The sequence below is a fragment of the Salvelinus sp. IW2-2015 genome, linkage group LG4q.2 (genome assembly GCF_002910315.2).
Source record: "Salvelinus sp. IW2-2015 linkage group LG4q.2, ASM291031v2, whole genome shotgun sequence".
NCBI classification, from domain to species: Eukaryota; Metazoa; Chordata; class Actinopteri; order Salmoniformes; family Salmonidae; genus Salvelinus; species Salvelinus sp. IW2-2015.
Window position 1 is genome coordinate 2839878 of NC_036843.1, and position 14053 is coordinate 2853930.

The window sequence follows — 14053 nt, forward strand, 5'->3', positions numbered from 1 at the left end:
GCTTACCGTTAGCCTATATCATCGGGCCCAATAGGCTAACAGAACATATTTCACACCACTTGACAACAATCTTGTTGAATAAAAGCCACAGCTGTAGGAGAAAGAAGAGCATGTGTTGCCATGTCCAAGACAAAGTATGTCAGATTTTTTCAACCAAATACTTTGCACTGAAGGTCATTAGTTGCGTCAAAATAAGTCACGCACAACATGCACTAACCGAGGGATTGCTTTCCTTGCCAACCTTACCCTCTCTATTTCTCCAAACCCGACTCAGATAGTGTTACCCTTCCAAAAAGCAGCGGATGGCATCGCACGCCCCAACCGCATCAGGTGCCAACCAAGCCCACCTTCCCAAAAATGTTTTTCTTCTTTCAACTGGGAAACAAGATCAATGGATCAGTGTCTTGGTGTTCTAGGCATATTAGCTAGCTAACTCAACTACACTGCCAAATACCAATGGAATTTTGGAAATTCCAATTAAAATTGATAGTAAGGGATCTCAACTTTCCTTGTGCTGATAAGCTGTTTGATGAACACCACAAAAACACAGAATAAAGATTGTTCTTGGCCATTATAAGTGGAATGAAATATTTGGTTAGGGTAAGGGCGGAGATGGGAGGTAAAGATGGGTAAAGAGCAAAAAGAGAAGAGGGGATGCATTCCTTTCACATCTTCCACAGAGAACAGTCAAGAGAAGAGGGGAGAGAGGGAGAGCAGAGAGAGAGAGAGAGAGAGAGAGAGAGAGAGAGAAGAGAGAGAGAGAGAGAGAGAGGAGAGAGAGAGAGAGAGAGAGAGAGAGAGAGAGAGCGGAGAGAGAGAGAGAGAGAGAGAGAAGAGAAAGAGTGGTTAGAGCGAGAAAAGACAGAGAAAGAGAGGGAAGTCAGAGAGATAGAGGTGCTCTTTAAAGCGCAGCCAGGCCCACAGAGAGACAGTCTGCTAAGTCAAGTTTGAAAGGTTTCAATGACCTTCACCTCCACCACTTACTGAATAACCAAAATAAACACAGACACAGGAAGACGGCGTGGTAGAGAGAGAGGGAGGAAAATACAGGCAGAGACAAAAAAAGACAGAGACAAAAATAGAGAGGGCGAGATAGTACAGCAGTGGAGGCTCCTCAGAGGAAGGGGAGGACCATCCTCAGTGAATTTCATAAAAACATAAATAGTGAAACATTAAGAAAGTTATCAATTTTTGGAAAGAACTGTCCTAAATATATTCACCAAATCAATCACCAAATAATTGATTAAAACATATTGTTTRGCAATGAAGGTCTACAGTAGCCTCAACAGCACTRTGTAGGGTAGTACCATGGTGTAGCCAGAGGACAGCTGGCTTCTGTCCTCCTCTGGGTACATTGACTTCAATACAAAACCCAGGAGGCTCATGGCTTTCACTTCCTTTCATAGACTTACACAGTAATTATGACAACTTCCGGAGAACGTCCTCCAACCTATCAGAGCTCTTGCAGCATGAATTGAAATGCTGTCCACCTAGTCAAAGGATCAGCGAATGAAGTACTGAAAGCATAAGCTACAGCTAGCTAGCACTGCAGTGCATAAAATGTTGTGATTAGTTTACTCAGAGAGAGAAAGACAATAGTTGAACAGTTTTTATCAAATTAATTAAGGAGAAGCAAAAGAGAGAGAGAGAGAGAGAGACATAGCTATATTTGGTTGTATTTTTTAAAACTTTCACTTAGCTAGAAAATGCAGCAAGCTAGTTTACCCTACTCAAACACCCGGCTCAAACAGAGAGGGATGCTATGTTAGCTAGCTGGCTATGGCTATTCAACACTAGTTTGGTTTTATTAARTTATTGCCACCGGGGCCCGCGGGTGTGACTGACTGTACACTGTACTGCATGATTGTAGCGGGTTTACTAGTTAGTTCTTGTAGCTATGTTGACTATGACATGACAACGATGTAAGCTGTGTGTAACGTTATCGGTTAGCGGTCATGATATGAAGATTTGGCTCGGAAAGGTTTTTTCGCCGAGTCATAGACTGCTGATGTGTTGTGTACTGAAGTCCACAATCGAAGGGAAAAGGTGAGAAGAGGAGAGCGAGTAGATACTTGCAAGAAGGAATTATATATACAATGAGCAAAATTATCATGCTGTTTTTATGTGGCTACTATGAAAGGGAATTGTGTTTGCGGATATTCATATCGCCGATTCTGTTGYAAAAAAAATCTTAAACAGAAGCAAACGGAACAAAACGGGGATAAACATACCTAAACTTGTTAATTTGCAACTGTTGGAGAAGATCAGCTGGATGCCGGCAAACATGTGCAAGGTGGTATTGAATGCAGGGACACAACTTTCACTGGGGATAGCAATATGAGGTGGCTATTACTACTATCTAATAGCCGTTGTTGTTTTGGAAATGTTTTGTAGTCTTTGTTCTGCCCCGTTTCAGAAGTAAATGAACTTGGATAGCTTTCGCCAGTTGATGTACCATTAGAGAGAGAGCTGGCCAAAAGTTGGCTAACATTAGCTATTCTTTTTGCCTCGATCACGCTAGACCTGAATCAAATTATGAAACCAGCAGTAAAATGATTGAATGTTGATATTCTGACGTTTTTATAGTGCAATATTAGTCAGTATTGCAKTGTAACGTTATTGATCTGTCAGTTTCCCGAGCTAATTCCCTCCTTTTCAACCTGACACAGTAATAAACAGCTCTAACGTTACAGGCTTCACTGTCATGGTGCACAGTAGAGGTCTGCGTGGGACCAATTTCTTCATCCTGCTCCCGCTTCTGCCAGCACTGCTGGCTTTCTTGTCCGACTCCCACTCGCTACAAGAACTGGTCCCAAACTCAACTGCAGTCGAGCAATGTTATTTTAGGTGTATGTGACGCAGCTCTCTTGCCAGCCATGGTCCAAGCAATTTTGCACCTTACAGGCAAAATCAAATGCGCAAAAATAATAGGTTGAATTAGAGATTTGTACATGGCCCTTATATTGTATTACTGGGCTATATCAGCCAATATGCTAGATGTGTCACATCCTGATCTGTTTCACCTGTCCTTGTGATTGTCTCCACCCACTCCAGGTGTCGCTCATTATCCCCGGTGTATATATCCCTGTGTTTCCTGTCTCTCTGTGCCAGTTCGTTTTGTTTGCCAAGTCAACCAGCGTTTTTCTTTGCTCCTATTTTTTCCCAGTCTCTTTTGGTTCTAGTCCTCCTGGTTTCGACCCTTGCCTGTCCTGACTCCGTACCCTCCTGCCTGACCACTCTGCCTGTTCTGTCTTCAAGCCTGCCTATCCCCTTGTACTGTTTGGACTCTGATCTAGTTACTGAACCCCTACCTGGCCTGACCTCGAGACTGTCCTTCGTCTGGTACTGTTTTGGACTCTGACCCGGTTTATGAACTCTCGCCTGTCCCCGACCTACCTTTTGCCTACCCCTTGGATTAATAAATATCGGAGCTCAACCATCTGCTTCTAGTGTCTGCATTTGGGTCTCGCCTTGTGTCCTTATGAGATGTAGTTTGAAGAGAGCAGAGTTMGAGAAATATGGGTGATCAATATTTAGGCCTATTTCTAGGCAATATGCCTATTTAGGAAGTACATTTCCTTGGAAAGATAACTGCCCCTTGCTTCTCCACCCATGCATAGGCTATAGCAGGGGTGGGCAAACTTTTTGGCTCGAGGGCCACATCGAGATTTTGAAATTCAACAGAGGCCGCATTTTTTGTAGGACCAATTGTTTGTCCAAATCAATTTGCGGGGGCCTCCCGAGTGGTGCAGCTGTCTAAGGTATTGCATCGCAGTGCTTGAGGCATCACTACAGACCCAGGTTCGATCCAAGGCTGTGTCACAGCTGGCAGTGACTGGGAGACCCATGAGGCGGTGCACAATTGGCCCAGCATTGTCTGGGTTAGGAGAGGGATTGGCAGGCCGAGATTTCCTTGTCCCATCGCGCTCTAGCGACTTCTGTGGCGGGCCAGGTGCATGCACGCTGACACGGTCACCAGGTGTACAGTGTTTCTTCCGACACATTGGTGGGGTTGGCTTCCGGGTTAAGCGGGCATTGTGTCAATAAGCAGTGCGGCTTGGTTGGGTTGTGTTTCGGAGGATGCACGACTCTCGACCTTCACCTCTCTCGAGTCCGTACGGGAGTTGCAGCGATGGGACAAGACTGTAACTACCAATTGGATACCATGAAATTGGGGAGAAAAAAATGTATACTTTAAAAAAAAAAAAAATTATTTTTTGTAAATGTCTCGTCGGCCGGATTGAAGTGGGCCGTACCTTTCCCCCCCTTGGGCTATAACCTACTCTATTTAATTGAGACCACATGCGCGCACCTGATCCCGCAGGTYTGGCTACTGAACTGGAAGCAGCAAGAATGATGACAGCGACACTTGCTACGTTTGCATAGGCCTATAGGATATAGCCTACCTTTTTAGGAGGACGATTTGCAGGCAGAGACAATAACGTTCGCTCACCATAGTAGCCTAACCTATGTGCGCGTTGTGCCTTTTCCTTTTAGTTYATTACATGTTTTGATTGTACTTCGACTCACGTTGGTTGAGCGTCCTCTACTTCTTTCCAGTATCAATATACAGACACTATCGTAAACTACAGTCTAATCATATTTAAGTTAATTTCATATTCAAGTTAACTGCGAAGTGATTCTCCGCCCATGTAGGCAGCCTACTCTATTTCAAAGAGACCACACATACTAGGCACACTTGAACTCTCACACCCAASTAGGAGAGGTAGGCTACTGAAGTTGAAGCAGCAAATTATGTGTGAATAATGCGAATAGGGTGAAAAACATGTGCTTTTAATACTATAGGTAGGCTAACGCATACAAAGCAGAAAGAGGACCGTTTCCAAATAATCTGTGGGACCCAAAAAATATTTTCATCCCAAAGTCATCTGTCTGACCACATGCTCCCGCCCGCWGCATGAAAAATGCAGACCTCGCCGCAATGATCTCTGTCGGGATCTACAGGTTTTAGCAGAATCAGACGGTGACAGATGTCCCAGCAGGGTCAGACAGCCAGGGAAGACCAGTCTACGGAGATGAATTTGGTGTAACAGTATAACTTTAGTACGTCCCCTCGCCCCGACCTCGGGCGCGAACCAGGGACCCTCTGCACACATCAACAACTGACACCCACGAAGCGTCGTTAGCCATCGCTCCACAAAAGCCGCGGCCCTTGCAGAGCAAGGGGAAACCCTACTTCAAGTCTCAGAGCAAGTGACGTAACCGATTGAAACGCTATTAGCGCGTACCCGCTAACTAGCTAGCCATTTCACATCCGTTACATTGGCAGGACATTAACAATATCAGTGAATGACACAAAATTCCATCTTGAATTGATGGGTGGATCTACAGTAGCTACAGGACAGCATCTTAATCTTACAGCTACAGTCTGGGATCTGGGAATAATGATCATTTCAATTATTGAACCATTGATTCTAGWCTTGGATAATATAATGTATAAATATACACCAAGGTAATTATTTTTCATGCCTCATTTTAAGAGGACCAGATGGTAACAGGAGCCACAACAGGGTCAGGCAGCCAGGGATGACCAGTCTGTGATGGAGGTGAGGTGAATTTTTGCAGATGAAACACTTTATTTCCTCTGTGCAGCAAACACTGGACAAGCCAGATACTATTTTTAGTCAGTCTGACAAACCTCCAAAGTTGATTTAGAAACTGTATGTCACGTTCCTGACCTGTTTTCTGTTGTTTTTGTATGTGTTTAGTCGGTCAGGGCGTGAGTTGGGGTGGGCATTCTATGTTATGTGTATCTATGTTGGTTAATGGGTTACCTGATATGGTTCTCAATTAGAGGCAGGTGTAATTCATTTCCTCTGATTGAGACCATATTAAGGTAGAATGTTCTCACTGTTTGTTTGTGGTGATTGTCTTCCGTGTCTGTGTTTGTCGCGCCACACGGGACTGTTTCGGTTTGTGTAGTCTATTCCTGTTCTGCGTGTTTATGTAAGTTTTTCAGTTCAGGTCTGTCTACGTCATTTTGTTATTTTGTTTATTATCAAGTGTAGTTCTTTTCGTCTTGTTTAATAAATTTCATGTCTTCATTATCCGTTGCGTCTTGGTCCAATCTCTCTCCTCAAGACGATCGTTACAGAATCACCCCCAACCAAGGATCAAGCAACAGGGGAGAAAGCAGCAACAACAGCGCACGAAGGAGGAATGGACATGGGAGGAGTTTTGGACGGCAAGGGTTGCTACACATGGGAGGAGTACTGGCTGGAAAAGATCGCCTCCCATGGGAGCAGCTGGAGGCGATTAGGAGAGCAGAGGCAACCGGAGAGAGGGACCGGCGTTATGAGGGTAGCGGCTAGCACGGAAGCCTGTGAGTCAAGCCCAAAAATGTCTTGGGGGGGGGGCTAAAGGTAGTGTGGCAAAGTCAGGTAGGAGACCTGCGCCAACTCCCTGTACTTACCGTGGAGAGCGAGAGTACGTGCAGACACCGTGTTACGCAGTAGAGCGCACGGTGTCTCCTGTACGTGTGCATAGCCCGGTGCGGTACATACCAGATCCTCGTATCTGCCGGGCTAGATTGAGCATTGAGCTAAGTGCCATGAAGCCGGCTCTACATATATGGCCTCCATTACGTCTCCTTGGGCCGGCTTACATGGCCAGCCTTACGCATGGTGTCCCGGTTCGCCTACATAGCCCGGTGTGGGTTATTCACCTCCCCGCACTGGTCGGGCTACGGGGAGCATACAACCAGGTAAGGTTGGGCAGGCTCAGTGCTCAAGGGAGCCAGTACGCCTGCACGGTCCGGTATTTCCGGCGCCACCTCCCGCCCAGCCAGTACCACCAGTGCAACACCAACACCCAGGCTTCCTGTGCGTCTCCAGAGCCCATTCCTCCTCCACGCACTAGCCCTGTGGTGCGTGTCTCCAGCCCATTACCACGTGCCTACACCACGCACCAAGCCTCCTGTGCGTTTCCAGAGTCCTGTGCGTCCTGTTGCTGCTCCCCGCACTAGCCCTGAGATGCGTTTCCCCGCCCGGTACCCAGTTCGGCACCACGCACCAGGCCTACAGTGCGCCTCAGCCGGCCAGAGTCTGCAGTCTGCCCAACGCCGTCTGAGCTGCCGTCTGCCAGCGCCATCTGAGCCATCCGTCTGCCCAGTGCCATCTGAGCCATCCGTCTACCCAGCGCCATCTGAGCCATCCGTCTGCACAGCGCCATTTGAGCCATCCGTCTGTCCAGCGCCGTCTGAGCCATCCGTCTGTCCGAGCATTAGAGCCGCCGTCTGTCCCGAGCCGTCAGAGCCGTTCGTCAGTCAGGAGCCGCTAGAGCCATTCGTCAGTCAGGATCTGCCAGAGCCGCCAACCAGACAGGATCTGCCAGAGCCGCCAACCAGACAGGATCTGCCAGAGCCGCCAACCAGACAGGATCTGCCAGAGCCGCAGCACAGCACCAGACAGTCAGCGTGCCAGAGCCCAGCTCAGCCAGGATCTGCCAGAGCCGCCAGTCAGCCAGGATCTGCCAGAGCCGCCAGTCAGCCAGGATCTGCCAGAGCCGCCAGTCAGCCAGGATCTGCAGAGCCGTCAGCGAGCCATGAGCAGCGCCAGAGCCGTCAGCGAGCCATGAGCAGCCGAGAGCGTCAGCCCAGTCCGGATCTGCCCCTCAGTCCGGAACGCTGCCGTCCTTCAGTCGGGAGCTGCCGTCCTTCAAGTCCGGAGCTGCCGTCTTCAGTCCGGAGCTGCCGTCCCTCAGTTCCGGAGCTTGCCCTTATCCCGGTGCTGCTCTTGTCCCGGTGCTGCCCCTTGTCCCGGTGCTGCCCTTGTCGCGTGCTGCCCCTTGTCCTGGTGCTGCCCCTTGTCCCACTGATGCCTCTTATTTTAGGTGGGTGTATTTGGAGGGTGGTCATTGGGAGGGAGCTACAAAAGTGGGAATTGACTATGGTGGGGTGGGACACGCCAGAGCCTGAGCCGCCACGCGGACAGATGCCACCCAGACATCCCTAGACTTTATGCTGGTGCGTCGGAGTTCGCACCTTGAGGGGGGTTATGTCACGTTCCTGACCTGTTTTCTGTTGTTTTTGTATGTGTTTAGTCGGTCAGGGCGTGAGTTGGGGTGGGCATTCTATGTTATGTGTATCTATGTTGGTTAATGGGTTACCTGATATGGTTCTCAATTAGAGGCAGGTGTAATTCATTTCCTCTGATTGAGAACCATATTAAGGTAGGATGTTCTCACTGTTTGTTTGTGGGTGATTGTCTTCCGTGTCTGTGTTTGTCGCGCCACACGGGACTGTTTCGGTTTGGGTAGTCTATTTCTGTTCTGCGTGTTTATGTACGTTTTTCCAGTTCAGGTCTGTCTACGTCATTTTGTTTTTTGTTTATTATCAAGTGTAGTTTCCGTTTTCGTCTTGTTTAATAAATTCATCATGTCTTCATTACCCGTTGCGTCTTGGTCCAATCTCTCTCCTCAAGACGATCGTTACACTGTATCAAGGGTTGATAGAGGCTTTTCCCCGATGGCACAACACATGTAAAACAAAAATGTGAGGAAGACCTGGGAGACTATTGATGATGATGAATGGATACAGATATGTTTGAATGCCCAGCCATGTTCATATAATCTCAGACACAAATTCGTGCAGTTTAAGACCATCCATAGAACGTTCTATATGCCAGTGAAACTGAATATCATGCACTCAGAAATTGTACTATTCTGCTGGAGGTGTAAAGCACAAAGGTGACATATTTGCATGTCTTATGGTCTTGTGAAGGCTGGCTGAATTCTGGCAAAGAGTATGTTATTTTATCTCAGCATGTCTACAGACTCTACCTTCTCCCTGTTTTTGTTTGCTTGGAAATGTTGATACTGGTGACTGTTATCAGAAGAAACTGTGTAACCCAGCATTTATAGCAGCTAAGAAATGCATTGCAATTAATTGGAAGGTTGGTTATCCTCCCACAATGTCAAGTTATGTATCACTAGATTTGATTTATTACCAGATTAAGGTTATACTGGGCAACTTTCATAAGGTCTGGATGACTTATATGGAATACAGAACAACTAAAGGAGTCTGTATTGAAAACATGCCCACATCAGGGGAGATGCCTATTTAGGCAATCCCTAGCTGCTGGTCTGCTCAGTCCTGGCCCTGGGGGTCTGCTGTACTGTTGTCACTCTGGCCTTGGCCTAAATTATTGAAACCAATAATGAATGTTTCACTAAGATCCTAAAGCTGACCGGGGTGTGTTGTGTTGGGGCGCTGCAGGGTGGTGCATCCCTAGGGACAGGACGGGGCAACCCAGCTATATTGTGTGCAAGTAAAAATAGCTCTACAGTACTATGAGTCCTATGAGATTAATTATATGGAGGATTTGCTGTTTGTCTGTTAATGTATGTTTGAGGTGTATGTGGGTTTTTTTGTTTTGTTTTTTTGTTTCCAAACCTATCCCTTGGGAATAAAAAAAAATAAAGGTGTGAACTGGGAAGGAAATTGTGTTGGGAGAGAGTTGAGTTATTGACTGAAAACTGAAAAGCAGCTCCTATCTCAAGGCCATCAGACATCACTAACATTGAGTGGCTGCTGCCAACATACTGACTCAAATCTCTAGCCACTTAAATGATAAAAAATTGGATGTAATAAATGTATCACTAGTCACTTTAAACAATGCTACTTTATATAATGTTTACATACTCTACATTACTCATCTCATATGTATACACTGTACTCTATACCATCTACTGCTTCTTGCCTATGCCGTTCGGCCATCGCTCATCCATATATTTATATGTACATATTCTTATTCATTCCTTTACACTTGTGTGTAAAAGGTAGTTGTTGTYAAATTGTTAGATTACTTGTTAGATATTACTGCATGGTCGGAACTAGAAGCACAAGCATTTCGCTACACTCGCATTAACATCTGCTAACCATGTGTATGTGACCAATAAAATTGGATTTGATTTGATTTGACTAGACTGGTGGGAGTCGGGCGTGCAGGTGGCTCGGGCTGGCTGGTCGGTCTGGCTGAAAATTGAAATAGAGGATGTCTTAATAAAGACATTTTTTCAAGAGRTGTTCATTTGTTAGGCTATTGGTTAAAGGTGCAACACAATATTGATTAAAATAATTACCTTTAAGGGCCTCCCGGGTGGCGCAGTGGTCTAGGGCACTGCATCGCAGTGCTAGCTGCNTTAAAGGTGCAACACAATATTGATTAAAATAATTACCTTTAAGGGCCTCCCGGGTGGCGCAGTGGTCTAGGGCACTGCATCGCAGTGCTAGCTGCGCCACCAGAGTCTCTGGGTTCACGCCCAGGCTCAGGTTAGGGTTAGTCTGGGTTAGGGAGGATTTGGCCAGTAGGGATATCCTTGTCTCATCGCGCTCCAGCGACTCCTGTGGCGGGCCGGGCGCAGTGCGCGCTAACCAAGGGGGCCAGGTGCACAGTGTTTCCTCCGACACATTGGTGCTTCTGGGTTGGAGGCGCGCTGTGTTAAGCAGTGCGGCTTGGTTGGGTTGTGCTTCGGAGGACGCGTGGCTTTCGACCTTCGTCTCTCCRGAGCCCGTACTGGAGTTGTAGCGATGAGACAAGATAGTAATTACTAGCGATTGGATACCACGAGAAAAGGGGATACATTTAGAAATAAATAAATAAAAATTAATAATGACCTTTGTTCTAGTTCAGTCTTATTGATCACTTAAACATCTTTAATAAGGATCTCTTACCTAGCTTGATGACTGTTGCCATGTTTGCTTACTTTTTGTTCTAAATAGAGACGGCATATTGGATTGTGTAAAAATGCTGGAAAGTGAATGGAATATGAATGAGAGTCATCCAATATGCTATAATAGAAGTAAGGCCATGCTCATAAGAAAAAATAATCATTCTCCCTCATCTTAAACGGCACCGACCGCCACTGTGGTACAGATACACCTACTCATACATAGTGAGTCACCAGATGAGTTCCCTGTGACTCCGTAGATCAGAACACGACCCTCATTACCTCCTTGTACATTATTAAGGCCTTCCTCTTATGACAGTCTCARATTAGGATACATAAGGTTGGTACACTGTGTCTGTGTCGTGTCTAACTTTCCCCTTTTACAGGGCACGACTGCATCAGACAGTGGGGAGTAGGCCTGTTTTTATACTGAGAAAGAACTGTTAAGTCACAGTTCATAATGGCATGGTAAATGGCTTTCCCTTGTGTCACTTATGCAGTCTGAACTTTCAATCTATGCTTGTTTAAAATAAATMACATTCCAATGAAAGGAACACACATGCACACACACATCACGGCAGCTCTGCCTGATGCTGCCTAATGGAGGACAGTGAAGAGTGGAGTACGTGAGGGAGCCAAGTGGAATGCATATTAGAAAGCAGAGGATATCGATTGTGGCTGGAGACAGGTCGCGCTTTTCATAGCAAATGGACCCCATTACCATACCATCTCTGGATAATTAATGTGCAGCCAGTGGGCTTGTCGTTCGTTATCGCTCATTCTGATACTGTTCAATTTCCATCTCCCCGCCTGGTGCTTTTCCCTGTCAGTCCGGCTGGGCTCTCCCCTCGTAGTCATCACCTCCGCTTCACTTCTAAATCACAGACAGCAACCCTGGTCAACGAGGTGTCTGCTGCTATCTCACCAGAGGGAAGATGTTATCGCGACACTCTCATTATTCCTACATTAGCCAGATACCAGATACATGCCGTGCCGCGCATGTGAAATTAGCATTTGTGTTTTAATATGCCTGCTGTGAAGGAGGATGTTCATATTGGCTACTCTCTTATCTGACCTGTTTTATGTGTGTCTATAAAACGCCTTCCCTCCTTATCTCATAGTAGAGGGTGAGGTATCAACACCTTGGTGTGAGTGTTCCATCCCTGTCGGACGGGAGATGGAATACAGTGAGAAGAATCACTTGGAGAAGCAACCAATTGTAAATGTAATTTTTTTATCTTCAAGTCAGAACTAAGTATGCGTAATGTCCACACTTATGTGTCAGGGCAGATARGCCATTAAGATAAAGATATTGTATCTGTCAAACCATTGGGTCTGAAATCAACCACCATAGAAGAAGAGCATGTCTCATATACAGTACGGAGGGGTAACACCAACACCCAATATAAACCTAAACCACAACACAAAGACTCACTAAATTAACCATTCTGCAGAACGCAGTACAGCTTTTCCTAAAATCTCATTTCCCCAGAGTTGACTGTATACAGTACCCAGTTCCCTTCAAGAGGCAGCTCCAGCAGCCTTCTATTTCATAGCTTCCAGTCCCTTTCTGGGTTTAAAAATAGGCAGCTTCAACCGGGGCTGCATTGCAGGCAGGAAGGGATGTGATTTGCAGTCCTAACGGTCCGTGCAGATTGCCATTACTTATGCCTGACAAGCCTACCCTCTGATGTTGTCATGCTGGCCTATTTTAACAACATAAGCTGTTGCTGCTGCTGCAGCCGCTGCTGAGATGCCAGTCTTCAAATTGGCTGKAAAAGCTTGTCCCGAGGTCACAGTGAGGTTCGCAGTGAGCATGTTAGCCTGCCATCCCTACGTCTCACAGACAAAGTGGACATGGGGAGCCAGGGACTGATTGGGGTTTACTTGAAACACATACAGCGCCTTCGGAAAGTATTCAGACCCCTTGAAGTTATCCACATTTTGTTAAGTTACAGCCTTATTCTAAAATTGATGAAAACATTTTATTATCATCAATCTACACACAATACCTCAGAATGACAAAGAAAAAAATGTTTTTAGATTTTTTTTTGCACATTTAGCACATTTACGTAAGTATTCAGACCATTTACTCAGTACTTTGTTGAAGCACCTTTGGCAGCGATTACAGCATCGAGTCTTCTTGGGTATGATGCTACAAGCTWGGCACACCTGTATTTAGGGAGTTTCTCCCATTCTTCTCTGCAGATCCTCTTTTAAGCTCTGTGATGTTGGATGGGCAGCGTTTTCAGGTCTCTCCAGAGATGTTCGATTGGTTTCTAGTCTGGGCTCTGGCTGGGCCACTCAAGGAGATTCAGAGACTTGTCCCAAAGCCACTCCTGCGTTGACTTGGCTGTGTGCTTAGGGTCGTTGTCCTGTTGGAAGGTGAACCTTCGCCCCAGTCTGAGGTCCTGAGTGCTCTGGAGCAGGCTTTCATCAAGGCTCTCTCTGTACTTTGCTCCGTTCATCTTTACCTCGATCCTAACTAGTCTCCCAGTCCCTGCCACTGAAAAACCTCCCCACAGCATGATGCTGCCACCACCATGCTTTACTGTAGGGATGGTGCCAGGTTTCCTCCAGACGTGACGCTTGGCATTCAGGCCAAACAGTTCAATTTTGGTTTAATCAGACCAGAGAATCTTGTTTCTCATGGTCTGAGAGTCTTTAGGTGCCTTTTGGCAAACTCCAAGTGTGCTGTCATGCGCCAATTACTGAGGAGTGGCTTCAGTCTGGCCACTCTACCATAAAGGCCTGATTGATGGAGTGRTGCAGAGATGGTTGTCCTTCTGMAGTGTTCTCCCATCTCCAKAMAGGYACTSTAGAGCTCTATCAGAGCGACCATTGGGTTCTTGGTCACCTCCATGACCAAGGCCCTTCTCCCCCGATTGCTCAGTTTGGCCGGGTGGCCAGCTCTAGGAAGAGCCTTGGTAATTCCAAACGTCTTCCATTTAAGAATGATGGAGGCCACTGTGTTCTTGGGGATCTTCAATTCTGCAGACATGTTTTGGTACCCTTCCCAACATCTGTGCCTTGACACAATCCTGTCTCGAAGCTCTACAGACAATTCCTTCGACTTCATGGCTTTGATACAATTCTAAAAAACTGTTTTCACTTCGTAATTATGGGGTATTGTGTGTAGATTTATGAGGAACTCCTTTTATTTAAMCAATTTTAGAATAAGGCTGTAACGTAACAAAATGTGGAAAAAGTCAATGGYKCTGAATACTTTCCAAAGGCACAGTACAGGTACTYTTCACTTACCTCAGCAAGGTGAGAGAGGTCGTGTGGTGTAGGCAAATGGCTACTGTTGTGGCAGCATACCCAAAGTAACTGTGGGTCCTCTTTATAAATTCAACAGTGGCAT

At 46.3% G+C, this 14053-nt stretch overlaps 1 protein-coding gene across 1 annotated transcript in view; it reads right to left on the reverse strand.

Moving 5' to 3' along the window:
* The window catches only part of LOC111963138 (myelin transcription factor 1-like protein), a 160610-nt gene that overhangs the window by 52935 nt on the left and 93622 nt on the right, over nt 1-14053 (reverse strand). The gene's annotated exons all lie outside the window — the stretch shown is intronic.